This window comes from Balaenoptera musculus, chromosome 14, assembly GCF_009873245.2.
Source record: "Balaenoptera musculus isolate JJ_BM4_2016_0621 chromosome 14, mBalMus1.pri.v3, whole genome shotgun sequence".
Classification (NCBI taxonomy): domain Eukaryota; kingdom Metazoa; phylum Chordata; class Mammalia; order Artiodactyla; family Balaenopteridae; genus Balaenoptera; species Balaenoptera musculus.
The window spans coordinates 87,474,401-87,501,572 of NC_045798.1; the positions used below are offsets into that span (position 1 = coordinate 87,474,401).

General features: G+C 48.1%; 1 long non-coding RNA gene across 1 annotated transcript in view; it reads right to left on the bottom strand.

Annotated features, from left to right (window-relative positions):
* The window catches only part of LOC118880371, an 84,868-nt gene that overhangs the window by 39,428 nt on the left and 18,268 nt on the right, over positions 1-27,172 (bottom strand). Inside the window, exon 2 of the long non-coding RNA XR_005016264.1 lies at positions 25,524-25,594. This is a non-coding gene — a long non-coding RNA (uncharacterized LOC118880371). The remainder of the gene's footprint in view (positions 1-25,523; positions 25,595-27,172) is intronic.

Consider the following 27,172-nt stretch of genomic DNA (forward strand, 5'->3'; position numbering starts at 1 on the left):
TAGCAGCAGCAGATTATGAGAAGTGATTTGATTTTCATTCTTTCAGTGTATTTGTAATTCTGATTTAAAGTCTTTGTCTAATAAGTCCAACATCTGGGCCCCCTCGGGGCACTTTTCTATGGTTGCTTTTTTTTTTTCCCTGTGTACGAGCCATGCTTTTCTGTTTCCCTGTGTCTCATCAAATTTTGGTGAAGACTAGACATGTTAGATAATAGAATGCAGCAACTCCAGAAATCTGATTGTGTCCCCTCCCCAGGGCTTGTTGGTACAGCTGTTTGTTTGTTTAACTATAATATCTGAATTTCCTGACATGGATGACTACTGAAGTCTCGGCTTGGTTAGCTCAGTAGTAAGATAAAAATTGGTCAGAGATTTCCTGAAATGCCTGAGCCAGTGAGTCTTCCAGGAGCCATTTAGTATCCTGTGTGTGTCGGGAACACCTTCAATGCTCAGGCCATTTACAAGTCTTCCTTAGCCTCCACTGCCTGCTTCTGCAGCATCAAAGTCAACCAGGGGTGGGTCACTGGGGACCTCTTCAGGTCTTTCCCTAGTGTGTGCACAGCCCACACATATATGGCTTCCTAAACCCCCAGGAACATGCCAGAGCTTTCCAAAACCCGCTATGGACATCTCATTCCCCAGATATTTCTTTTAAATTTTGTTTAAATTTTTGTTTTCCCCAACCGGTATTGTAACTTTAGGCAGGTATGATGTTAAAAAATTTGCAGCTAATTATTTCTGACAAATGCCCTGGAGAGAGGATTTCTCCCATGGAGTTCGGAGTCGGGTCAATAGGACAACGCCTTGTGAGTGGGGCTTTTCCGGGGACCTCTGAGACGGATGGATTAGTGACAAATGCTTTGTGGTCGGACCATTCTGAGGAGCTCAAACCTACTCTGCTCCCTCCAGCTACAGTTTTTCATGGATGCTCTGATGGGAAGGATGCTGGTTTTCAAGGCTACTGTGAACTGAAGAGAGGGAGTGCTTGGGGGCCAAGTTAAAACACCACAACCCAGCTGTTCCTACCAAAGGTCAGTAGTTTTTCTTGAATAAATGCTCTTCAGGCTGTTGTAAGCCTTCCACTAATTTCTAGAGTTCTGAAAAAGGATGCTGTTGAAAATTTTACCAGTATTGTCTTTACTTTCATGGAGGAGGGGATTTATGGAAGTCCTCATGCCGCCATTTTGAAAGCTCCACCTCTGAGAAGAGACTAGATTTTAAAGGTGTACTTGAAACTGAGTCAGAAGGATTTCCCATAGATTTGGATGTGGGGTATGAGAGAAAGAAAGGAGTTAGTTAGGATAATTTCAAGGTTTATGTCCTAAGAAACTAGAAAAATGGAGTTGCTACCTACTATGATGGATAAAAATGGGACGAAAGCCGATTGTTTGAGGGAGATCAAGAGTTCAGTTTTGGACATATTCAATTTTAAGTGCAAATTAGTCATTCAAATAGAGAGGTCAAGTGGGCTTTTGGGTATACAACTCTGGAACAGAGATAGTAGCGTGGAAGAGATCACCATAAATGATGTTTACAGCAATGGAATGGAATGTTAACCTAAACAAGATAGTTTCTACGCAGACGTCCTACATCCAGGAGTCAGGAAAACAAGGAGCATCCAGCAGAGAGAAGTCAGGAGCGAAGCAGAAAGAGAACCAAGAGGGAGTGATGCCAGAACAGTTTCAGTGGAGCCGAGGGAACAGATCTCCAGATGGATTCAAGGGAGACTTGGAGGGGGAGGAAATGGAGGCAGCTTTTCAAGGGATTATTCTGCCCAGGGTGGGGCGGGCAGAGAGGTGGGTGGCGTCCATACGGCGTTGCTCTTTGAGACGGCTGAAGCGGACCCTGGGCCACCGTGGCCAACACAGGGCAGAATGGTTTCACTCAGGGAGCCTCACGGATTCTGTGGGGCTTGATCCGCACTTAAACTCCCAGCAGAAAGCAACTCTTCCTACATACGGGGGTAGAATATAATGCCCATGCCACCCATCTTGACAGCAAGCATCTGTGCAGGGTGAAGGTCTTCAGTAAGAAAGAGGGACAGGCAAACAGAGCAATAATCGAGGCTGTGGACAGTACTCTGCTGTAGGGAAGGATACAAGCTCCACAGAAACCAATCGCTAGAGCGGAAACCCAGAGTGATCTTTGGGTGAACGTGGAGCAATGCAAAACTAGTAACCAGGCTCCAACGGAAGAATATTTCACTATCAGGGCAGGAGACCCAGGACAGGTCTGGTAAGAGGGGCAGAACGGGGGCAGCGGTAAATGAGGTTTGGAAACGGACTCAGGCTGAACCAGAAGAGAAAGAGCCTTCAACAAACCTTTCCAATCTCCCATGAAGGTTTCTGAGGGGGTTTTGGTGGATCCTGTTTGTTGTCTAATTTTACACATTTATGGATTCTATACTCATTTATTTGGCGGGGGGGGGGTCCAGTTCCTTAGTGAAAAGGAACTGAAATTTATATCAGAGCCCATGGCTCCTTCTTCAGCATGGCATGCGTTTGTGGTTAAGTTCGTAAATAATGATCTAAAGATAATCAGCATTAGAGAGGTGTGCACGGTCCCTCCTGCCAAATACTGAGGTCACGCCAAAAAAAACTCTGAACTTCAAACATCCTCCCGCTGCACCAGGCACGCTGAGTATGAACACCAGGACAGGTCCACCCTACAATTACAGTCAAATGCTCGCTCCTAAATCATGCAAACCAGGAGAACGGTCAGCCCTCGGGTCACTGTCTTCGCCCTCTTCCCTCTGGACATCCACACCTTACAAGCCCCTCCCCCAGGCAATCTCCCTGAAAGTACATTGTAAGTGTTTGCAATGTACATCCCCCCAAATGTGTTTGATATAATGAACTTTAAGATTTTTTAAACCGCAAATATTCTTACGGATATTTTTACTTCTCTCATCTCGGAAGCTGCCTCTCTAATCTCGCTGCCCAAGTTTCAGGTCGCCTTTCCTCTGCTGTAGACAGAACCAAAGCTTGTAAGCACGGGTGCCGCATTCCAGGTTTCTAATCCCCAAACACACCTCATTTACTGCCCAGTCAAACCCAGTGGTTACGGCAGTTACCTAGGCAGGCCCAACCCTGGAGTTTAAAATTCCCCTTCTACAATATATATAGTTAGTCTTAATATATAAATGACTTGGACCATGCATTATATATCACTCAAATCCACGAGGACACAAATTATGTATAATACATCGGCTGTGTAATTTATTTATTAAGCAAAACGTGAATTTTCCATGCTTGTGTTTGGAGGCACAGTTTGTCACACACAGCTAAATGATGTATTCTTATTAGTCCCACTCAATTACCAAGTCATCCCTCTGTGTGCGGTGTATTTGTTAATGATAGTGCCACAACGCTGCGTCTACAATACCTGTGATTTTAGTGATTCATAACCGCTCACTAAAACTGTGAAAATGATAAATTGACTGCTGTTGATTAAATGCCGCCAACAGTATGTTTCATATGTGTTTGTCGCAGTTAGGAGTTAAAGAAACAGCATTGCTCAAAATCATTTAAATATCTAATTAAGCCCAAGCCCTCAGTCGATATAAAGAACTCATCAGAATACAAGAATGAAAAATAAAAGAAAGCTCGCCAGGGGACAGGGGAGGAAATACAACCCTCACCATCACAGCCTCATTGATTATAAGGAAATTGTCATCATCACAATTGGAAAGGGACAATAGCCACATCCAAAAAGGCCTGGATGTTAGTCTCTCTGCTCAGTGGCGCGGCTGTCTGATGCCCTTGTCTTGTCTTTGGGATTCATCTTGGACAGAAGTGGATTTCAATCAGATATAAGGAAGCTCTGGGTGATGGCCTTTGAAATGGGAACAAATTCATAGATGTTGGGAGAAGGGGGTTTAGGGGTAGAGAAGGGGAGGGGGATTCTCAGGCAGTTTCAAACAGCATCGCTTTGGCTTTCACTGCAGTGAAGGGGCTTTTTAATGCTTCCGCATGACAAATGGCAGCAGAAAGGAAAATATCATTTCAAACAAAGATTAATTATCTTTATGGCTTCAGCTAACTTTTTCTCCCCTTAGATGAATCCATTTAGAGGTCTTACAGCTAATATTCAAGGCAGGGTAGAAGGAGCCCAAGCACAGGGGACGTTCCCGTGCCAAGGCTCAGCTCCTGATTCAGGTTGCCAAAGCGAGTAGACAGGATCATAAAAACAGATACCCGGTGAAGCTTGGTAATCTTATTAAGACCAGCCAGGAGGTGTTTACTTTCTTCTTTTGCAATTTTGAAAACAACTGAGAAATGTAAACGGAAAGCACATGATTTCTCTTGGAAATCAATCTTCCTAAATTAGACCATGTCTCCTGAATGTTTGAAGCAGAGAGTCAAACAAAAGGAAAAAATTAAGTGGACGATTTTGAATTTCAGAATTTGCGTGTCTTGCATTTGTGCTGAAGACCCTTCTTTGTTGTCTTTTTTTTTTTTAATAATTTTATTGGCGTATAGTTGATTTACAAGGCTGTGTTAGTTTCAGATGTACAGCAAAGTGAATCAGTTATACATATACCTGTATCTATTCTTTTTTAGATTCTTTTCCCATATAGGCCATTACAGAGTATTGAGTACAGTTCCCTGTGCTATGCAGTAGGTCCTTGTTGTTTATCTGTTTTATATATAGCAGTGTGTATATGTCAGTCCCAATCTCCCAATTTATCCCTCCCCCGCCCTGCTAACCATAAGTTTGTTTTCTACATCTGTGACTCTATTTCTGTTTTGTAAATAAGTTCATTTATAAAAATAAAACTCTGGGCAATGTCCCGGTGGTAACTTTGCCTTAAAGTGTTATTTTAAAATTAAGGTGGAACATTGATCATTAGCCACAGAATCTATAATGGACCATGAAGAAAGCACCATGTTTTCTATTGCCTTTGCAAAAGCCAATTTCACTCTTAAAACCTGAAACTCATCAGAGGGTGAGATGCTGAAATCTTAGAACTTTGAAGGGCTCACGATGACGTTCATGGTGTAAACTTTTATAGGCATAGCCGAGGTCACTTGCAAATTCTAGACCAGAACCCAGAGCCTAACACATATGTATCAATTTAAACACACTTCATCTAGGAAGTTGGGATGATTTCCTTGATGTCAAAAATCCCTAGGGTACTTTTAATGGCATTTAAAAATTTTATTCCCACATCTGAAAGCCATTCCACGGTGTCCTGGCAACCAGGATCTCAAGAATCTGTGTGCACCCGCACTAGTTCCTCGATCCTTGGATGGAATATGTAAGTCAGCCACTCACCTGTTTATAGGGTTGTGTTTGGTTGTGTTTTGTTTGCTCGATTTTTACTTGCACTCAACCACAAAGTAAGATTATGAATTTGTTATCTGAGAAAAGAAACGCATGGGCACGCAAGTTCACAGGATGGTAGGAGGGCACCCAGGTGTAGAAGAGCTTCTCCAAAGGGACATTCCCTCTAAGTTTCTCTGCAGCGAGACGTGGAGAAACCAATGTCCTCACATGTCTTCCTAACTAGCTGCATGGCTTTGGGTACCAGTATGAGATTTCAAAAATGACAAAATCGGGCTTGGAGACAGTCCTGGTTTCCATCCTTATCTAACCTTTAGGGTCCAGACCACTACGCTGCCTTATAGCAGCACCAAGACCCCCAGTGGGCCCATCAGCATCCTTGGAGCAGCTCCCCGTGCCACAGCCACCCCCAGTTCTCATGTGTCAGTGTGGGGAGGGGGGCAACTTAGGTGGCATCTCAAGCTAGGAATCATTCCAGACGCTCCTGACCCAATGAAACTGATTCCCCGCCCAGTGGAACACGTGCACAGTTTACAGAGCTCGGGGGCCCAGGCTCCCTTTCCTCCTGTGGTCCTGCCTCACCTGCTCTGCAGGAGAAGAAGCCTGCTCCCTCCCCACACCTCTGCAGCAGGTGGTCTTTGAACTGTTCCTCTTTGTCAGTGTGATTTCTTTAACCTCTAATATTTACAGGGATGTTCTCATGACCGAGAAGAAGACAGACAAGGCACAGTGAAGACGACACAGGGAAGGACTACAGAAACACAAAGCCTCCTGTCATTCTTTCTGCCCCCATTGGATGACAATGTAGCCATGTAGGCATTTTCTGGAAACTTCTCCTTCATCAGCAATGCCATGGACCAATCCTTCTCAGGTCTTCTGCTTTCTTTACCAAACTTGTAGAAGAACTTTTAAATATAAAGTCGAGTAAGGGGGAAAAAACCCTGAATTCTATTAAACGAAAATCCCCAAAGCATGAAGTAATGTCATACAAGAGTGCTGTCACGTTCCACAAATAAAGTTGTTCACTAGACCTCGTGTGAGACAGTTTCTACAGTGAAATGGAAATGGAAAATTTCTCAAAAAAGTGTTCCGTGGTAAAGAGTAAATCTGTGGGGAAAAAATCCCTTTTTACCGCTCACGATAGCTATAGAATTAGAAGGTGTCTGTTTTACCTACCAGCTGTGCAGAGAAGCAAATAAAATTTATGGAGCTCCTAGCATTACAAGTTGATTTTATAAGAATAATAATATTTTTAAAAAGTCCTTTGGAGCAATCATTTTGTTAGTCCTGCAATAAAGTTCTCAGGCATCATTTTTGAGATAAGTTTTTGCTGGAGATCTCGGGTTTCAAATTGAAGGGCAGGGAGCTGGAATGTTTCATTACTTCATAATGACCTAGAGTTGCAATGGAGAGGTGGGACTTCCCTCCTGAGGGTCCCAGGAAGCTGTCTGAAGGGGCTTTGGGGCCATCTCCCAAGTCTCACAGGTGTGGCGGAGACAAAGGCTCGAGGTCCGGAAGATACATCACAGGCGCTGCCTGAGGTGACCTTGGGCCCACACTGGGTTCAGCTACCCCATCAGCCGGGGTGGGACAGAGCCCACCTGTAGAGCAGAGTTACCCCAGAAAAGCAATCGTTTTTATTATTTCTTTAATACTGGGTAAAGTAACACAATATTATGCATCACAGACGCAAGAAAGAAAAGAACAATAGCACAGATTAAGAGGAAGTGGGTCTAAGCATCGGAACCCTTTAGAGTAAGCACCAGCCAACACAGTAACATGTTTTTTTCTTACTTCTTTGTGAGTTAATATTAGAAGATATGGTGTTTCTGGGGCCCTTGGAGGTCAACCATGGTGATGGTAATAATACTTTCCAGATGAAGCGATACAGACCAGCATGGACGAGGGAATCAGCAAGATTGAAAATTAAAGGGAGATTGTGTAAGAAGATCTGAGTTATGTAATGACGGCAAGTATCGTATAACTTGCACATTTTCTTCTTATGAGCACTTATAATACCACATCTAACTGGCTGAGTGAAGGATAACAAAAATATGAAGGTTATGATAAAGAGAAACAATATGAGAATTTAAAAATGCAAAAAGGAAGGAGAAAGAAAAGGAAAGGGAAGAGAAGGAGAATAAAAGAGAAGCAATTTTAAAAGGTTATTCTTGCTGCCATCAGTGGGGCAAAATGCCTATTGTTTGGGGGTGTGGAAAAGGGGCAGAAACCAAGAGCAAGTCATGAAATTCTGATGACAGGGATGAGAAGAAAACTTTGGCCTTGAAACCTGCCAGGAAGGAAGGTCTGAAAATTCAGCAGAAATGCCTGAAAAGTCCTTGGCAGAGAACCATTTCGGGACAACTGCACATCGATGCTTTGCTTCCAAGGCCCAACGACATCTGTTCAGTGTGGAAACAATACTGCTGGTGGTAAAATAAGCAAGAAGCACAAAGTCGCTAATTTGGGAAGGCGGGTGGGGGGAATCGCTTTTAAAGTGTCTTTAAACATGTCAAGCCAGGACTCATTTTTAGATTTAGAGTAAAGATGTAGAGCCCAAACCACTGGTCTCCTGGGCCCAAGGAGAAGGCGTTTCCACCCCAGCGCTGGCGATTGGAGCCTAACATCCGCGAGATAGTGTCTTAAGGAAGAGTGTCCTCCAGGGCAGTGGATGCCAAGACGAGATCAGAGGATTAAACCCCAATTCATGGATCAAAGGGTAGGAAGCAAGGATCCAGAAAGAAGACTAAGGATTTTCTATCTCCACCGAGAATAGAAAGGTGATAATGGCGTGAAGCTGGCGAGGGAGACGGCAAATCGTTGAATGAAAAGAGAATTGTCAGGGCAATATTTTTGTTAGGAGAGAAGATGATGAAAGGAGACCCATGGGATGGGAAGGAGCTGGAATTCAGACGCTGCTTCCATCAGCTTCCGACAGATATCTTCCATGGAGACCGAGGGTCACCGAGAAGGCAAGGTTGGAAATTTGGGGGGCATTAAATAAGAATGCAGAACAGACAGGAAGTAAAACATGGCAAGGCGGCTTCTCCTAATAAGTCAACGTAGCCCACAAGCTTGATCAGCAACACGAATGAAGATTCGGGAGTTTATTCCTCACGGCTTTTCTGCAAGGATGACTTCTCATTTGTCCTGAACAGCCACTTGAGGGTCAGGTCCATCCCCAACTCAGAGAGAACACTGATCCTTCCAATGTCACTCCTGAAGGGGCGATGCCAGGATTGACAAGTTCTCTCCTGGAGTTTCGGGACCTCTGCCCTGAGTGTGGCCACCGTCACCCTCCCATCTGTAGACGTGGGAAGGAGAAAGGAAATGACGCATTTTATAAGACATAAGACAAGAGAAACACAAAACGGTAAGTGCTCTGGTTCCTCCTGGTTTGTGGCTCGAGCTCCTGTTCTGTAAATGTGTAACAGCCGGGAAATGTGCTCACTGCTGAAGGTGGCAGCAAAGCCTACAGTCTCCCGGGGACCATCAGGAAAAGAGCGCCATGTCTGGGTTCCAACCTCCCATCTAGACTGTAACTGACTCACCTCTAACAATACTTGAGCTCCAGGTGGATTATTTAAAGCTCTTTCATCCCAGTACCCTCACACAGCACGAATAGGACCTGTAATCTTACGAAAGGGGAATAAGGCAGCACCACTCTTCCTGGGTGAGTGGGAGAAGATGAAGGAGGAAGGAAGAGGGCCCTGGTGGTGCTGGCGGTGGCCAGGGGTGCCTGGGTGACCACCGGGACCAGTCAGTGCATGGATAGCAGGGCTTTGGCAGCTGTGGTCTGAAGCATGTTGTGACGGAAGAGAATCAAAAAGCTCAGTAAAAGAATAAACTGCTGGGGCTTCCCTGGTGGTGCAGTGGTTAACAATCTGCCTGCTAATGCAGGGGCCACGGGTTTGAGCCCTGGTCCAGGAAGATCCCACTTGCTGAGGAGCAACTAAGCCCGTGCGCCACAACTACTGAGCCTGTGCTCTAGAGCCCGTGAGCCCGCGAGCCACAACTACTGAAGCCCATGCGCCTCCAGCCCATGCTCTGCAACAAGAGAAGCCACTGCCATGAGAAGCCCACCCACTGCAACAAAGAGTAGCCCCCGCTCGCTGCAACTAGAGAAAGCCTGTGCGCAGCAACGAAGACCCAATGCAGCCAAAAATAAATAAATAAATTTATTTTTTTTAAAAAGTAGCAGAAAGTGTCACCCCAACTTAAAAAAAAAAAAAAGAATAAACTGCCGTAGGAAATGCTAAGGCTCCCCTCAGAACTTTGCGGGAATAATCAGCCAGGAGGCAAAGGTGTTTCCCTTCTCACAGTGTCAGTGCGGGGGTCAGATGAAGAGGTAGATGGACAAACACCTGGACACAAGGGAGAGCCCACAGCCAGGATGGAGGGCCACAGGACACCGTGACCACCCCCAGAGGAGCCACGCAGAGACTGCCATGCACCCTGAACAGTTGTCTAAGGCGCACACTGAAAAAGTCCGCCTCTGAGCCCCTCCACGGGGATCCTCACGCCCACCTCTCGGGGGCCACAGTTCTTCCAGGGCTTTCCTTGATTTCAGTATTTGTCAGACTGAAATACTATTACAAAAGAATCAGCATCAACGGCCCAAGGGGCTGGAGAGCGTGGTACACAGGCCAGCAGGAAACATCAGCCGGGTGGTGTCAGACCAAGTGCCAAGTGCACGTCAGGTGCAGGCAGCCAAGGGCGGGGGCCAGACGTCACAGCACCCTAGGAGAGCCATTTCGTGGGGGCTTCTGAAGAGGAATGAAGCTCTAACGAGTCTGTCAAACCCCCCGGGAATCTGACTTGCTCTAACCCACTGCAACGTCAGGCAGCAGAGCCATGATCACACCGTATGCGATTACACTCTGCACAGCTACGCGAAACCCTCCGACGGTGTAGAAAGCATCACCATCCAAGACTGATGGTCCAAATATCAGCACGTCAAGAATGAGACGGGTGAAGCCTGCCACAGAAGACACAGAGATTTAACGAATTAGGCAAATATGTCTTTGGTGGGTTTTGTATCGTATCATCCTGGCTGGAGAAAATGAACAACAATGTCAATGTAACGTGGAGCGTTGGCAACACTTAGTGAGCTAAATCCTGTGCGTGCACGTCTACTTTCACCCTCGAGTGAGCCTGCAACTAGGTACAATCGTTACTACAAGTGGAGAAACCGAGGTTTGCCGATGTTTGTGAAACTGTGCCTGCGGTCACACGGCAGGCAAGGGCACAGCCTCGATGTTTACTCTAGCTCCCGAGTTTTCAATCACTGTTTTATACGGACTTGTATTATTTGAACCTTTGTATTAAAACCAAGCGTGTGCCAAGCTGTCTGTGAACGCCTGGTCTTGTCCAGAATAACGTACAGATCATGTCCTTTTATCTTCTCCCCTGTCCAGAGTGGGTGACAGTCCTAGTGAAGCCGAATCGGGGTGAGGTGCAGACAAGGTAAGACCAGAAAGCATGGCATCAGCCTCTGAGTCAGGCAGAAACAGACCTGTGGTCCAAGCCAAGGCCTCTGCAGGCCCTCCTCCTCAGACGCTGGGGAAGGACCCAGTGATGCTCCCCCAGCTCGAAATCCACCATCGGTGATGGAGGTACGGCTTTGAGGAGGGACAGGTGTCGGAGGGGACCAAAAACCTTCCTATTTAAGGTACTGTTCTAAACATCGGGCACCTACAGTGCAATCCTGAGTCAGGTTTTTACTCATTTAAACATTTTTTAATGTTCTTTTCTTCTCTGCATTGGATAATTGGCCTCTCCCAGACACGACCTTGGGTCTTTGAGTGATAACAGAGCTGGAGCAGCTGGGACAATAAATGGCCCATAAGCATCACCAGAAACGTGTTCTGACCAGGTGGGAGCCCCGTCACCTCCCCAGGTGCACCTGTCACCCCAGGAAGGGGAGTTCCCGTTTCTCCTCCAATCACCAGTTGCCATCCTGGGAGAAACACAAACCTTCGAGAACTATTTACACGAGTACCATTGACTGTCCCATGTTTTTGGTAAAACTGTGCAGCAGAAACCAAGTGCCCTGCAGCCGCTGAGTATTGAGAAAGAGGAGCCCTAACTCTGGGCCCGGGGGACCAGGGACAAGAGCAGCGCGGGGGGGTCCAGACCCCTCTGAGCAAGACGCGGGAGACCTGGGCCACCCTGACCCACCCCAGCCCCTTCGTGTGAGGTCGTGTTGCCAACAGAGCTAAAGGTCTTGCCTTCCTTGTTTCCCCTTCTCACACTCTTTTCTACCTTCTAAGAAGAGACTAAAAGGAAAGGAAGAAAGCGTGGCGGCAGCAGTGGCCGCTCTCCCCTGCGCCCTGGGCGTCCGCGGGGCCTGTCCTCCCAGTGTCCTTCCCCGGGCCCCGAGTCAGGCATCACTCATCTTGTCACATTGAACTCCAGATGCTCCTACCCTAGAGAATGCTCTGACTCCGGCCATTTTTCTTCATTCTCGCTAACAATTTGGTAATGAAATATTGATTTTTAGTTAGATTCATATTGATGCTATTAGGTTTGCATTGATAAATCATGCTGGGCTCCTGTCTGGGCCGCTAGAAAGTGCCACACTGAGCCCTGGAGATTACAATCAACTCATTGATGTGTTAATTTGATGGATTTTTCCGTTCTCTTAGAAGGAGTGGGAGGGTAAAGGGAGATTTTTCAGTGCGGCCATGGTAAAGTTTTCACAGTGAAATCAGGGACAGTAATTGCAGGCTTCACAGGGTAAGTTCGCCTCCAAAGAGTCCTCAGGCTTATTTGGCCAGAACCTGAAAAGCGGGAAAGGCGGTGGGGCTGCAGGGCCGGCGTGGGAGGGGTGGGTGAGGGGTGGAAAGGACGTGACACACCTTGTAAACACTGGCCTGGAGCCCCACAGGGCGAGGGGAAATCGTATCGGTGAAATGCTAATTAAACCATTAGAGGCCGTCACGAAAGAGCATTTCCCATCTCCAGGAGGCTGTGTGTCTGCAGTCTGCGCCCCCCCGGGAAGCGGAGGTGGGCCGTGGGTGCCCGTGGACCACCTGCAGGCCGGCTCGGCCCCTCCCTCCCCGGGGGCTGGCTGGCGCCCCGGTGGTTCCAGGGACATTTCTCGGGTTCCTTCCCTTGCAAAGTGCCACTTGGCCAGCAATGTCCTCAGCATCTGCAGCCTATTTAAAACAGCCTCTCGGTTTGATTTATGGTCCTGTGCAGACGTGATGCCTGTCGTTAAGGGGCAGGGCTTGGCTGCACCAAAGGATCATCTTGTGATTTCCTTCGAAGACCCAGGGCTTAGCGGCTCCGGAAAGAAAGGGCTCTGAAAATGCTTAGGTAGAAACTCATTACGTTTTGTTTCATTTGTTTCGTTTTTCCAGCAAAACTATTTTACATTCAAGCCAGATGTGCTTTACCTCTGCAAGCTTTCCAGCCCCTTCCCTCTGATGGGCACCAAAGAGCAATTCACATCGACCAAGTTCATTCAGTTACATTCATGTGTGTGCAAACGTGTGTGCCTGTGTGCAAAGCAAATGTAAGGCCGGCTTTCTGAAATAGATACACACACACACACACTCACACACACACACGGAAAGGAAGAGAACGCTCCAGAGCCCTGCTGTGTTCAGTGCGGGAGCCTCTGGCCTGGCCGAGGCGGACGGGAAGGAGGCAGGGGAATTTGTCAGCTTCTCTCTTCTTAGCATCTTAAAGAGCTTGAATAACTAGCCGCGCCCACTGTCTTAACCCACAAGCTGCTTGAGAAACAGCCCAGCCCAAGGAGCCTGCCAGCCCGTCCTGGTCAGGAGAGCATGTGGAGGAAGCCTGCGGTTGCAGCAGGTGCGTGGGGTCAGTGTGGCCCTTTTCCAGGTTAAACGTGCGTGTCTGCCTGTGCAGAGCGACGAGGGGTGAGAGAGAGGCGGCTGGACTTCACACCTCCTCGTCACCCAAGGGTATTTTTGGTGGCAGTCAGTAAGGCTTAGGACAGCAAGAACTTATAAACCACACCTCCTTTCGAGATCACAGTCATAAATCACCACTTTACGTTTCCAACTATTGTCATCCACTCCTAAGCTCACCGGGGTTCACAGGTTTAATTCTCTCCTTCCTTTTGAAGGTGGGTCACGTGTCACTCTGAAAGGAACCAGCTCCAGTCACTGGGACAAATCCCCATCGCCCCAGGCTCCAAACTTGACTCCAGGCCCAGGTCCTGAGCACAAAGACAGGAGAGGAAATCCTATCTGGGAAAGCATTTAGTCAGTAATAAAACACTGGCAAAGTCAGAAGCCATGGCCTCATCAGGCAAACCCAAGATGCTGGGGAGATGGAACCCTTTCGGAAGCACCACTGCTGCCAGGATGTACAGTTTTCCATTCTAGGCCACCAGACGCCACGTGAGAGCCAGGCCACAGAGTAGTAAGCAGGTCACATCTCAGGTCGATCGGTAGCCGGGAAGAATGGGGCTCACGTACTCCAAGGGGGACCCTGAGAAACCCCGCAGGACTGTCCTGGGCCATCAGTCTCGGTAATTTCCCGTCAAGGTCTCAGCCCTTCCCCTTCTCAACATGTCTTTCTCTTGAATCTGCAGGTGACTCTGGTTATACCTCATCCTCACCGTCACAAATGCCACCAATGCCTGACCCAGCGCCTCGCCCAGCCCCGCCCCAAAGAACACAGGGGTCCCCCAGGAGGTCACTCAGCTCTGCTCACCTTGGGACGCTGCAAGCCCAGAAGGAAAGAAACTACAACACCGTAGACAAGCAACTACATTCAGCTCCATCTCCGTGAATCACATAGTCGAAGAGAACTGTCTACTCAGCACTGTAAAAACCACCTTCATCCCATATTTTCTGTCAGCCTTAACAATTATGCTAAATACGTACGTGCACTAAATGTACAGTCTCTTGGGTGGATCCACCTTCTACAGTAACAACTCTAATTTCAAGAAAGATCAGACCTACACTCAGTTTGGCTGTAAGTCCCAAAGAGGGAGCACACGTCCACACCCACCTCCCTCCCCTCCCTCCACCTGCTCTCCTTGCGGGACGCCAGCTCACCCACCGATGCAGACCACCTGGGTCTATCCTTCCCATGGCCTTCTCCCTTTCCATCCCCATCCCACGTCCCCAAAGTCCCACTGTCCACATTACGGTAATTTCCTCCTCACTGAATCTCCAAAACCTCAGCCCTTCCCCTTCCCCATCGTGTTCATACTGTCGGCACAACATCAGTCTTCCTTAAACCTAAGTCTCAGGTCTGTCTCCTCAAAAATGCACGGTGGTTCCCCTCGCCTATAATTTCACACCCAAACCCCTCCACCTGGCTTTAGCGTCCTCCGGGAGTCGCTTCCAACTCCGACCAGCCTTTTCCTCAGCATCCCTCAACCATCAGATCAGGCGCCTTTCTGTAAAGTGAATGTCCTCCATCACCCTCATCCCCAGTGTACAGATCTTTTTTTTTTTTAATATTTATTTATTTTTATTGATTTATTTGGTTGCGCTGGGTCTTAGTTGCGGCAGGCGGGCTTCTCAGTTGCGGCATGCATGCGGGATCTAGTTCCCTGACCAGGGATCGAACCCGGGCCCCCTGCATTGGGAGCGTGGAGTCTTATCCACTGTGCCACCAGGGAAGTCCCCAGTGTACGAATCTTGACTTTGTTCTTTATTCCACTACGGGGCCTTGCACATATTCCTTAAGGAAACTAAGATTCAAAGAATCTATCCGCAAAATGTGCATCCCTCCTTGTGTTGTTGAGAGCACTGACACGAGATTCCACAGGTAAAACACCTGCAGAGGTACCCGATGGACTGTAGGCACTGATGCACCCCCGGCCCCTTCTCTGACTCAGTCACCCCTGGCAGAAACACCCTTTTCATCTCAAGTTAGACAAGCCTCTCCAATCCCGTCCCTCCAAGAAGTCTTCTCTTCCCAGGGCACTCAAGCTCACTAGGACCTCGGGCTTCTCCAAGCTCTTGTTTTACTGAGTAGAGGTAGGGGAGCCTCCCGGGAGACCAGCTGGGAGTACAGGTGAGCCCAGGGTCCACAAGGCACATGCGATGCTAAAACTGGCACTGGTGATGCATCTCCTGTAAAGGGATTCTAATGGTAGGACCAAGGTGGCCACCTGGGGCTCCCGGACTCCACATGGTCCTCAGTGCTTTGTTTCATATTTGAATTTGGATTTTTAGATGATTTCCAAAATGTGGTCAGTTTCTCATGAATATTCATACCTGACTTCCCTTTAAAAGCCTGGAGGAGGGTAAGGCTTAGAAACACATGCTCTGGAGCCAGACCGCCTGGGTTCAAATCCCAGTGTTATCCTGTCCTTGCTGTGCAATTTCAGGTGATCTCCTTAGCTTCTCTGTGTTTACCTTATGAACAGCATGAAGATTCTAAAAATGCATACCTAACAGAGTTGCTATGAGCATTAAATGAGTTAATATACATGAAGTACGTTGAACAGTGCCTAGAACACAACGGTCACTATCATCTATGTGTTAAATTTTTTCTGGCGAGTTGGACCCTCATTCTTGCTCAGGGGGAAACTTGGGGGCAGCAGAGACGGCCTCCTTTAGGCTGATCATGCCCACTCCTGCCATATCTGGTCAGGGTCCCTGGGGCATTACTCATCTGGCCATTGTAGACAGCGGCGTGTGCTGCCCTGGACATCAGAAATGCGTCTCCGGATGGCGCTGTCAGATGTAGCTCTGGTCGGGAACGTCACACCAGGTGCTGGTCCGCAGTCAAAGGGGCCAAGGAAGGAGGGGAGCTGATGGGGGTTTGAGATCCGGAGAACGAGGCCGCGGTGCTGTGAGTCAGCCAGTGCAAAGACAGGCTGATGAGAAGACAGCCCTACAGAGGAACAGGCAACCAGGGAGCAAAGGCCTGGGGAGCAAGACGGCCTCAGCTTTGTGCTTTCACAGAGGGGAAGGCGAACAGCAGAACTGCGAGCAGGGGAGCCAACTGAGAGATCTGGGGAGCGGGATGGAAGAGGAGGCATCCAGAGAAAGAAAGCCAGCACACCGCCAAGCCCGGCACAAGGGAACCAGCTAACAGGCCCGCAGCTCAGCCCAAAGACACCTGTGAGGTACATCACGGGAGAAGGTCAGCCTAGTGTTTTGACCGCTGATCACAGAGCAGGGGCGACCTGCCATCACCCCTGGTTTTATGATCCCCGCTCCCAGGATAAGCTGTCCGGGAGCACGGGCCAGAGGAGGCCACCACTCCAGATATGGGCCACACGCTGGGGTCGCAGCATCAGGACCAGAGCTTACAGAGACTTAAAAAAGTTTGCATCCATGGTAGACATCACACAGATTAGCCCAGGCATCTAAGCAATTTCTTAATCAACCACAAACAATCCCCCAGGTCTGGAAATACCAGCTCCTTCTGTAACATAGAAACAATTCCAGCCAAAGTGTTTTCTAAACTCTAACTAAGAGCCTCAAAGAAAATACAAGTTGCTATTTAAGTCTTAGGGCTAAATAGTAGTTTCCAAGATCACTGACCCTACCTAACAGAACATGAAATTCTAAGCTCCAGAAAGTTATACAAATTGCAGATTATTTTCCTTTCAGGGCGAGGCAGGTTTCATAGTCCCACTTACTTTGAGTTTTACCCAAACGGTGAAGTTTTCAACTAGGAGAAGGAGGGCAAAGTATATCCAATAAAACTTTTTAATTGAAAATCACGACCAAACGGCTTTCTTCTAAGACAAGCAGGCTTCGGAGCTAGAATCTCTTGTCATTCTCCAATTGTGACTTTTTGTAGCATTTCCTGGCAAGGGCAGGTCAAGGCGACTGACAATGGTGGGTCTGACTTCAAGGCCAGCTGACAATTCCTTACCTGACAAAAATAACTTCTTTCACAGGGAATTTGAGAATCTAAAAATTGGCGCGCGAGCCCGCTCCATGGGAGACAAGCACAAAGCAAGGGCTCCGTCTGAGGAGGGGCCGTAACACTGAAGAAACCCCTTGGATGTGCCTGGCCCTACCTCGGGGCCCTTCTGCAGGCAATCACAATCAAGGGCTTTGTCACCGAGAACAAGGCATCTCCGTGACAGAGCCTGTCCTGTAGTTAGCCTGGCACGCACCTGTCAGGCTGTTGACACTGTTTCCAGTGAGGTTTTTTTCCTAATGCTTCCTCCCCTGGAGGGGACCCTCTCCTTGACATCTGTGACAGCCCCATGGGGGATGATTCTGTGAAACGGCCTTCAGCGTGAGGTTTGCTCTCTGATCCGACCTCCCCTAACTGTCCGTGTCTTCCACGTCCTGGTTGTGTTGGGGCCACAGTGGCACACGCAGCACCCCGCATGCACCCCAGGGAGGCAGGTGATTCACCAGCCTGTACTTTCACCCCGTTCCTTTGCCTCTGGGAACTAAGTTCAGGATGTCGGCGAGCAATTCCAAAGCCCTGTGCAGCTCGGGTCCCAGCGGCCTCAGCAGTGAGCTCTTCACCTCCTTAATTTAATGGCAATGATGCATCCATCCTCTAGAAAATTCCAAGAGGGGAAATGTGGGAGTCGACGTCGGAGCTCTGTGCGGTGAGGGCTCCAGGGGCAGAAAAGACACTGAGGCACAAACGTCAAGGTCCTCTGCAGAGGACGCAATGCTCAATATTCCTCCCCGGCTCCCACCCTCCCCCCACCGCCCGAAACAGACAGCCCAGGTCCCCACGTAGGCTGTCTGCCCCACGCAGCACGCCCCTTTCTCCCTGTCTGCCTACCTAGGATCCCGCGACCTGTCCTTGAGGGCTGGGACCAAAGGCCCCCTTTAGCAGCGGGCATTCACCGGGGCAGGGCGGAGGCGGGTTTCTAACCTGAGCATTGACGGCATCGCCTCTACGTGCCATCTCCACTTCTTCTTCTCCCATCCTCTCTTTCCATCGCTCCAATCAAGCTTGTGTCTCACCAACCAGCAAAAGGGCTGCGAGGACCACTGCAGCCTGAGGAAGCCCATGGTCTGACTCAGCCCTCATGCCTCCTGACCGGTGAGCAGGGGTGGGCGGCCCGGCCTCTCAATCCTCATTAGTTGGCCTTCTCCACTCGGCATCTGCTTCCCAAAGCTGCTGGATTTCCCTCTTCTCGTCGGCCCTCCTCTGCTGGCTCCTCGGCCGATTCCCCCTTGTCTCCTGGAATTCCTAATATTGAAATTCGCTGGATCCCTGAGCTTGGTCCCCTCACGTCCACACTACACCCTGGGCCATCGGTCCTCATCTCACAGCTTGAAATGCCATTGAAACGCCCACGACTCCCAAATCTATATCTCTAGCCTGACCTCTCCCCTTAATTTTAGACTGATTTACCCCATTACCTACTCGCCATAGCATCTGACCATCTGATCGATTATCCACACAGACCCCTCCTATCAAAGTTGAAAGAAATTCAATTATTGGAGTTGCTCGGGAAATCTGGGGCCTCATCTTGGACTCCTCTTTTTCCCACCCTTCCCCCAATACATCAGCAAATCCGGTTCACTCTGTCTTCAAAGGCTCTCCAGCCACTTCTGACGAACTCCACAAGCAACACCCAGGACACCCCAGCCATCACTTTGAAACAGGAGGGAAGGGGGCAGGGAACAACCTTTAAAAGAATGACGTAGTCATAGCACATGACGAAAACTAGTGAGAACCAACTGGGTCCAAGATGGCAGAAGATTCAACTTCCAGTAGACACTGAGCCTCATTATACACTCATTGTGATACATCAGCATCTAAATGATGCACCCACCAGCGCCATGACAGTTCTGAGGCCAACCATAAAAGGCCAAAAAGGGGGCGGTGGCCCAATTCCTAGAAATCCCCACCCCTTCCCCAAAATAGTTGGAATAATCCTCCCACTCATTAGCCTATGACATTACCCAGCCCATAAAAATTAACCACCCCATACTTCGAGGCCCCTTGCCTCTTGCCTTCCGAGGTGGCCCGCACTCTGTCTGTGGGGCATGTTTCTCTCTAAATAAATCAGATTCTTACGTATCACTTCATCTCGCAATTCTTTCGCGACGAAGAAAGAACCTTAAATTCACCAGCAACAACTTCTCTCCTGCATTAATGCAGTTGCCTTCTCCCTGGTCTCTCTCTTGCTCCCTTGCCCCCCTGCGAATCTGAACACAGCATAGTAGGTAAAGGGACATTAAATACTTAAGTCACACCTTACCTCTGCTCTGCTCTGATCTGACTCAGGAAAAACACCAAAACCCTTCCATGGCCAACAAGACCCTACGTGATATGGACTCACGATGTCCTCTGGCCCCTCTTCCGTTGTGCTCGCCTCACTGCCTGAGCCCCCTCCACACGGGGCTCTTCAGGGTCTTTGAACACACCAGCTACACGCCCTTAGCGCCTTGGCACTGGCTGTTCCTGCTGCCTGGGATGCCCTCCCCAGCCCTTCTCTGTCCCCAGCCCGGTGTTCACATGGGCACCGCCTTCCTCTCTTCCTTCCTTTATGACTCAGAGACCTCCGTGCCCACCCCATTAGCAATGCCGGGTCCGCCATCCAGCACACCTCACCCTGCTCTACCTCTTTCCTCCAAAGGCTTAACACTTTCTGACACACCCCGTATACTTAATTCTTGCATCTACTATCCACCAATTGTGTCCCTTCCCTAGAATCAAGGTGCCCTTGTGCCACAGGAGTCTTTATCCTTTTCATTCATGGATACATCGCAAGCACCAGCCAGAGGCTTGACACACAGTCGGTGGGTAACGGATCCTCGCCGAACGAGCGAATACCCTTCATTCTTTACCTGTTAACATCTTGCATCTTAGTCATCAGCCCACTGGACGGAGAGCGGGTCTTGTCTTGTGCTGTGTCCCTTGCCTTCAGCACGGTGCCTGGCTTGGAGCAGGCAGGCAGCCAGTGCTTGAGAAACAAACACATGAACAAACAAGCAAGGAAGCCAGCGCGCACACACTCCATCCTGCACTGACCTTGTGCTTCTCCTCTCCTCTCAGACAAGGAAACCGCCCTGACTCTCTTTCTCTTATTGAAAATGAACACCGGAATTCATACCCTTTTTCCTAGGGAATGGAACATTTTTAATAGGTTTGGGATACAAACATCCAATTCCTTTTTAGTACTGTGGAGGGGAACAGCAGGAAATAAAATCGTCCACGACACTGGAGTTCTACTACAGGTCTTACTTTCTGATGGTTTGCGATGTCTTATGGGCTGAATTTTGTCCCCCCCAAAACACATATGTTGAAGTTCTAACCCCCAGGACCTCAGAATATGACCTTATTTGGAAATAGGCTCTTCAAAGAGGTAATTAAGTTAAAATAAGGTCACGAGGGTGGGCCCTAATCCAATATAACTGGTCGCCTTATAATAAGGGGGGATTAGGACAGACATACATACAGAGCGAAGACCACCTGAGGACCCAGGGAGAAGCCGGCTGTCTGCAAGCCAGGGAGAGAGAATCAGGAGAAACCAACCCTGCCAGCACCTCAACCTCCGCCTTCTAGCCTCCAGGACTGTGAGAAAATAAATATTTGTTGTTTGAGCTCCCCAGTTGGTTGTACTTTGTTACGGCAGCCCAAACAAACTCATCCACGATGATAATCATATTAACCATCAGAGCATGAGATTTCAAAATTAAACCACCGATATTTAGAGTCCAGAATCAGAGGGGCTCTTTTTCTCCTTCACAAGGAAATTGTCATGAAGGAGAAAATTCATGCCAATAAAGGACCTCTGTTCATTCTACACCCAAATGCAAATACCAACCACAGCTGCTATTCTCATCCTATAGCAGATCATCTGCTTCAGTAAAAGCAAATTTTCTACCACAAAATGGTTTTATCATAAATGGCAATTTCTCATCATATTTAATTAATCATTAGACAACATTTTGCCCTGTATTGACTATTGGAATTTGATTATTCATTTTTTATCCTTTCCTTCGCTACTTATTTACTTCCCTAGAGAAGACAGGACATTTCTTGAGTTAAAGTTCCTGATCTTTATACGACCCTTGCCAACTATTCAAACACAAAAAGCCATAAAAAAATTATTATGGGTCAATTTAACAGAAATCCAAAATTCTCTCTCTCTTTTTTTTCCTAGCTACTGAAGAAATATCAGAAATGACATAGAGAAACTGGAAATCATTTCCCGCTTGCCAGCATATCTTAAATTGACGTGGCCAAGAATATTCCTTGTAATTGTTAAATGAATTTAGATACTCTTGATGTATTGTTCTTTGCGTGAAAATCACTCATCATTCTTCTTTGGCTATCTGCCTTTTTTTCCAAGAATAGAGAAAGTTGCATAGGACACACCAAAAAAAAGTATCTCCTGCACACAGGACATTGACTAAGGACCACTTTTAACCTCACAACTCAGGGGTGCTTTTATTACAAAGGTCACATCACACCCAAAGCACAACATTGAGATCTGCTCCTGGAATCTTAAAGTACAGGAGGGAGGTTGAATTTTCCTTAAAGGAAAATAGAGATAAGTAATTATGCCTTTTGGAGGAAAGGCCTCCTACGAAACCTCCTTAAAAAGTCTCAACATCTGCAGTCTCCCTGGCTAGCAAGCAATATTAACTAAATGTCAAGACAACCTACAAATATTTTAAAAACCTAATAAATCATCTCCTGATTAGTTTTACCTACGAGTGTAGAATCATATTGGGCTTGGCTTAAATGTTATAAGAAAACTAGAATAATTCAAAAGAAATCCAGCTCTACAGATTTTCCCCCATTTAAAAATTACATTCTGAATGATGCAGTTTTCTTGCTGCTCTGTACCTCAGTGAATGCTGAGTGAGTTCAAGTGATCTGTTGCCCTACTCTGTGTCGTAAGGATTAAAATAGGGAAGGTAAATTTTTATAACTCTGTGTTCTCTTAAGCTTATCTAAAGAACATCTATTGTTTGTTAAAATAGAAAGTGGGTTTACATTTTTAAGCAATTTGATTTGGACATTTTTATTTTTTGAACAAAATGGAGTTTCTATTAAATGCTTCATGCAAACCATAAATAAACTTTGTTTCCTCTTTTGTATTCTAAAGCACCTTTGCAGGACTGTTGATATCCCAGTGGTGCATCATGATGGGGGATATTTGAACCTTAAGCCCCGTGGGACCACACCAGCAGTTTACAAGTCATTCAAGACGCCTACCGTCCAGTCTCTACCAGGCTGACTACCAGGTGTTTAGAATCTCACCCCATATGTGCATATGGGCCCCATAGGATACCAATGCTCTCCCTTATAAGAAACTTACTTCATTACATGGCAGTAGCATTGTCTCCTTCAACTAGCATCTCTGTATCTGCTGGGTTCGTGTCCTCACAGGACCAGACCTGTCCTTGGTGGTCTAGCAGCCAGCATGCCATGTTGGGATGCTGGCCACGCACCATCTCCAGGTTCGGGGTCTTGGGACTAGGGCAGAGGCCCTATTCACACACTAGGCACTGAGATAGGACCATGCCACTGATGTAGGGTGGCAAATGTTCTCTCGCGAATGAAGAACCCCTCCATAAGGGCAGAATCACCGAGTAAGCCAAGGAAGTGCAGTATTTTTATCTGAAACCAGATGCATTTTGACAGAGAAGCCTTGAAAACAAAGTGTCAAAGCTCCACTATGGAATAAAGATGAACAGGAGTGATTTACCCAATAGGAGTTACCAAATCCTGGGAAAGCCTCTGCAAGTTTAGGAACTGGGTGAGGAATGGGCCCCTGATCTCAGCATCTAATTACTCGGGGCGTCAGGACAAACTGTTAAACCCACACTGCGTGCCTCTAAGGAAAAGGAGTTAATTTACCGTGAATCATGACTGTATGGTTTCCTGCAGAAGAATCCTCATGGGTCCAACTAGCTAAATGTCCATGCTTACTTTAAAAATTAAATAATGCTACCCACTTCCTTTTCATGGATTTTTTTACTATCTTCTCTCTTCACAACATATTATAAATATATATATTTATACAATATCTAAGTGGTATAAATATATATTTAATAAATATATAATACAAATACATATATATATACAGTCCCCTACTTAGGATGGTTCAACTTATGATGTTTTGACTTTACGATGGTGTGAACGCAACACTCATTCAGTAGAAACCATACTTGTAACTTTGACTTTGGATCTTTTCCTGGGCTCGTGCTCTGTGGTCAGATCCCCTCTCGTGACGCTGAGCAGGGCAGTGAGTGACAGCTCCCCGGCGGCCCCGCGACCACGAGGATGAACAGCCAGCACACTGACCGCTGTTCTGTGCCCACACCACCGTTCTGTTTTTATAATTGTTTTTTTTTTTAATTATTTATTTGTTTATTTATTTATTTATGGCTGTGCTGGGTCCTCGCCCCTGTGCCAGGGCTCTCTCCAGTTGCGGCAAGCGGGGGCCACTCTTCATCGCGGTGCACAGGCCCCCCACCATCGCGGCCTCTCCTGCTGCGGAGCACAGGCTCCAGACGCGCAGGCTCAGTAATTGTGGCACACGGGCTTTGTCGCTCCGCGGCATGTGGGATCCTCCCAGACCAGGGCTCGAACCCGTGTCCCCTGCACCGGCAGGCAGACTCCCAACCACTGCGCCACCAGGGAAGCCCGCGTTCTGTTTTTGACTTTCAGCACAGTATTCAATAAATGACATGAGAGAGTCAATGCTTCATTATAAAACAGGCTTTGCGTTAGATGATTTTGCCCAACAGTAGGCTAATAAGTGTTCTGAGCACATTTAAAGTAGACTGGGCTAAGCTGTGATGTTTGGAAGGTTAGGTACATTAAGTGCACGTTTGATTTATGACATTTTCAACTTATGGGGGATTTATTGGGATGTAACCCCATTGTAAGTTGAGGAAGATCTGTATTTATAAATATTATATACATGACATTTACTCATAAATACTTATGTATGTGTGTGTGTGCATATATATATATATATTTATATTTATATATATTTACTCATGGTCCAAGAAGAATTGTAAACCCTTTTCATGTCCAAGTGTGCTGGTGTCCATATGTGCTGGGTTTCCAGGTGTGCTGGTGTCCAGGTGTGCTGGGGATGGACGTCAGTGAGCTCCATATTCAACAGCCTCACAGCCAAACACAAGCTCCAGGGCAGGACAATTCGAGCTACGCCCTCGCCAGGCCCTCCCCTGGCTCACCTGTGCACAGGTGAGAGTCTGCACGCAGCACTCACCTGCACGCACACGTATACTATATGGTACATGAGCTCTCTGCTGGCGGGTACCTGAGGAGTTTTTCAAGTCACAGTCTTTACCTCCATCCCTTACCCATACGTCCGACTGCACCTGGGCTGCCTCTATTACCTCTGTTTCTGTAAATCTGCCTCTAAAAAAGGTACAACTCCCTAAAACACAGCATCTTCACTGGAAGAAGAGCTCCTATCTTTCCAACGTACATTTGCACCGGCTGAATTAATGGGGTTCACAGCGAGACCAGAGGGGGGAGGCTGTGTCTGGAGCGCCATCAAAGGGGAAACCACCGCGGATTTGGCTTCTTTCACGACGGGGGAGCGGCTGGGGGTGCACGGGGATGGGAGTTGCATTTTCTCTTTCTTTTCTTAGATTTATATGGTGCTTCCACTTCAAAGAGCTCCCCTCAAGGGCCCACATACTAAACATCTTTTAAAACAGAACAGACACGACTGAACAGAGGTGTAACCCTGAGAAGAGGAAAGAAAATGATCGAAATCTGTCCAGCTAGTTGGCCTCGGTCTGTGTGTCTGCTTCAAAGAAAGCGTCAGCAGTTGCAGGAGAGGAATCTTGGAGGGTATTTATTTGATTTCCTTCATCCCGTTTACGTGGGGAGTGGAAAGGGAGGTCATTTTTGAGGTCGGGGGAGGATGGCAGCTCGGACCTCAGGAGCCAACGGACATCAGAGAGCGGGTTAAAATGCCAGCTCACCCCAAAGTGCTACGGAGCTGAGCGACCGTCCCAGGGGCCTCCCTCGCTCCTCTCTGCCCTGTGACTTTGGTGACAAGTACAAATAGCAATTTATTCAGCAAAGCCTGGTCAAGGGCCGAATATGGCCCAGAAACAGGAAGAAGGAACACACAGATGGAAAGCACACAGGTAAAAGATGCAGACCCTGCTTCAAGACGCTGCCCACCATCAAGCGGGTGAACTCACAGGACAATTAAGCAGTCCAGAGCCCTCACCCCACGTGTTTCCGTGGAGCGCAGATAAAGCACCTCAGGGCAAACTCCCATTTGAAACAATGAACTATCGTAATGTGAGAATCCATCACAGCAAATCTTGAGTCTTAAAAAATAAACATACCTTCATCCATTTAATGAACATTCATTAGCTGTCACCTTCTACGTAGACTGGAGATAAAAGGACCCCCTTCCCTAAAAAAAAAAGAAAGAAAGAAAAAGAAAAACACACACTGTCAACAAGCACAAACACCCAAAGACCAGCAACAACAAACCATCCCTGCCTGGGTCGCGGGGAGGTAGAGCCCACGGAGACCGACGGGGCGCCGATGTCTGCACAGGCCACTGCGGGACATCACGGAAGGGCAGCCCACCCTTCCCACGGGTGACCTGCAGGCAAACGCAGGAGGTAGGCAGGGGCCCGTCCATCAAAGAGTCAGACCACGGGGATGCCTATAAAACAAGGGATGTGTAGGAGGGCCAAGAGCTCGGGCCATCGTGCGAGCTGCTGCCGGGCCCAGAGTCCCAGGAGAGAACAAGCAGGCCGAGCTCCCAGCGGTCGAGCAGTCGGAGGAGATACAGGGGGAGCCCCTCGGGGTTGAGGAACCGCGGGCCCGGTTGCTGCCGCCGGAGCGCGATGGGCCAGCTGGTCGCACCGGCGGCTGCCGCCCTTCCACCCCCAAACACTGGGGACCACGAGTGCCTCCTGTGGTCCCCACTCACCTGGAACCAGGCACCAAAGGGAACGCTGGGAACATCAATCTCGCTCAGCTGAGGTGACCCAGCACAGAGCCACTGCACCTCGCGAGAGGGTGCCGGGACGCGTGGGCCGCATCCGGCCTCTTGCAGCAGGGGTGCCTGTGCGCAGGTGAACGGATGCCCTAGCCCGTTCACACACGGAGCCCAGGCCCAGCACCGCCTCGGGCGGGGAGCACGGGCAGGACACAACCTCCCGGGTAGCCAGGCGAAGAACAAAGCTGTTAAGACTTCGTACAGTAAGTGTTTCTACGTTGTGCATGCATGCATTACATGGAAAGGACTTTTAAATGTTTATGTAACTTGGTTTCGTTTACTTCTGCCAAGTTTTATCTACCCAAGTGCCCTAAAACCAATGGCATAAACACTCCTACAGATATCTACTGAGCTATTTATATGAATGGAAATAATCTACATTAAAAAATAACCATTTCTGGGCTTCCCTGGTGGCACAGTGGTGAAGAATCCGCCTGCCAATGCAAGGGACATGGGTTCGAGCCCTGGTCCGGGAAGATCCCACATGCCGCAGAGCAACTAAGCCCGTGCGCCACAGCTAATGAGCCTACGCTCTAGAGCCCAGGAGCCACAACTACTGAGCCCATGTGCCACAACTACTGAGCCTGCACTCTAGAGCCCACGAGCCACAACTACTGAGCCTGCGCTCTAGAGCCCGCGAGCCACACTACTGAGCCCACGTGCCACAACGACTGAAGCCCCCACGCCTAGAGCCCATGATCCACAACAAGAGAAGCCACGGCAATGAGAAGCCCATGCACCACAACAAAGAGTAGCCCCTGCTCGCCGCAACTAGAGAAAGCCCGTGCGCAGCAACGAAGATCCAACTCAGCCAAAAATAATAAATAAATTAAATAAATAAATTTATCTTAAAATGACCATTTCTGTTTTCAAAAAATAAAACTGGATAGTTTTCAAATAAAGGGCATTAAAATGATAAGCTTCTTAAAGCCAGGACCCTGGGATTCTCAACCTCCGCTGCACATTAGAATCGTCTGAGAA